The 1,133-nt window shown below is 43.4% G+C and overlaps 1 protein-coding gene across 2 annotated transcripts in view; it reads right to left on the bottom strand.

Annotated features, from left to right (window-relative positions):
* The window catches only part of LOC104943356 (ubiquitin-conjugating enzyme E2 D2-like), an 8,847-nt gene that overhangs the window by 2,777 nt on the left and 4,937 nt on the right, over positions 1-1,133 (bottom strand). The gene's annotated exons all lie outside the window — the stretch shown is intronic.

The following is a 1,133-nucleotide window of genomic DNA, read 5'->3' as shown; positions in this document are numbered from 1 at the left end:
TTTTTAGTGAATTACTGAGTTTATGCACGTTAATAACGTTTTAATGAAGTTGAATACAGTATATTCATATGTGTCAGTGATTTCATGTCAATTCGGCGAACATAAACATAAATGATCGTGGTGAAGATGATGATTAAATTAGGATTAAAAATCGAGAGCCGGGGTGCATTTCCTCCCGTTCGTTTTTTTCGAATAACAACATTATTTTGTTAAATAACAACATGGTGATGTTTTGTAAATGATTACATGTCTCTTATTTAGCACAGTAGTATGATATCCGTGACATATGGATCTTAACAAAGTTCCGCTGTACATCCAGCGTACTGTATCTGACTTTATTTCACATGAGCTCCAGTGTGGAACCCCACTGCACCCCCTGGTGGATCAATGATCCATTGCAGCTGGCTTCATTATAATTACATTTATCTATCACGGGGGCGGTCTCAAGTCAAGCTGGAGGTTTTCCCTTGAGCGAGGGCAGATCACGTACCAATCACGGCCCTCGCGTTTCAAACTGTCTGAAATGAATCGTTACATCTGTATCAGAGGGTCAGTGGTTGGATCCCCAGCCCTTTCAGTCACCATATTGAAGTGTCAATAGGCGCGTTCACACTGCAGTAGGCCTACTTTTCCCACTTTACTTCTGATATAGTTCCGAAATGCTGCGTTCACACCAAAAAAATCCGGAACTAAAATTAGTTAATGAGAACCTTTTTTACCCCCTTTTCAGTCAGGTTTCCGTCCCTGCTAGAGAGCAAGGACTTTCGTGGGAGAAAAAAGGTTCCTATGTCTGATTTGCTGGGCGGATTGCAAATCACGGCCCGTAAAACTCCCAAAAAGTTTTGTGAAGCCGGCATTTTATTATCCTCGCATTAGCATTATTAGCATTAGCGCCCAGCGCACAAACGCAGAGAGACTAACTTATGGCAACACAAAAGAAAACATTGGAGCGGTGGAGATGAGGAGGTGTCGGCGTTCTGGCGATTTACTCGGAAGGCTTCAGTAGAAAATGCTGGGAGTCCCATCAGCGTGAAGTTGTTTGCGGCCTCCCAGTAAACCCAAAGCAGAAGAAGAAGAAGTGACGTCAGCGGCTTCATTTGCCTAATCCACCCCCAGGGACTTATTCCGGTGTG

Source organism: Notothenia coriiceps, unplaced genomic scaffold (assembly GCF_000735185.1).
Source record: "Notothenia coriiceps isolate Sejong01 unplaced genomic scaffold, NC01 NC01_scaffold00000120, whole genome shotgun sequence".
Classification (NCBI taxonomy): domain Eukaryota; kingdom Metazoa; phylum Chordata; class Actinopteri; order Perciformes; family Nototheniidae; genus Notothenia; species Notothenia coriiceps.
This window is presented reverse-complemented; position numbering and strand designations above follow the sequence as displayed.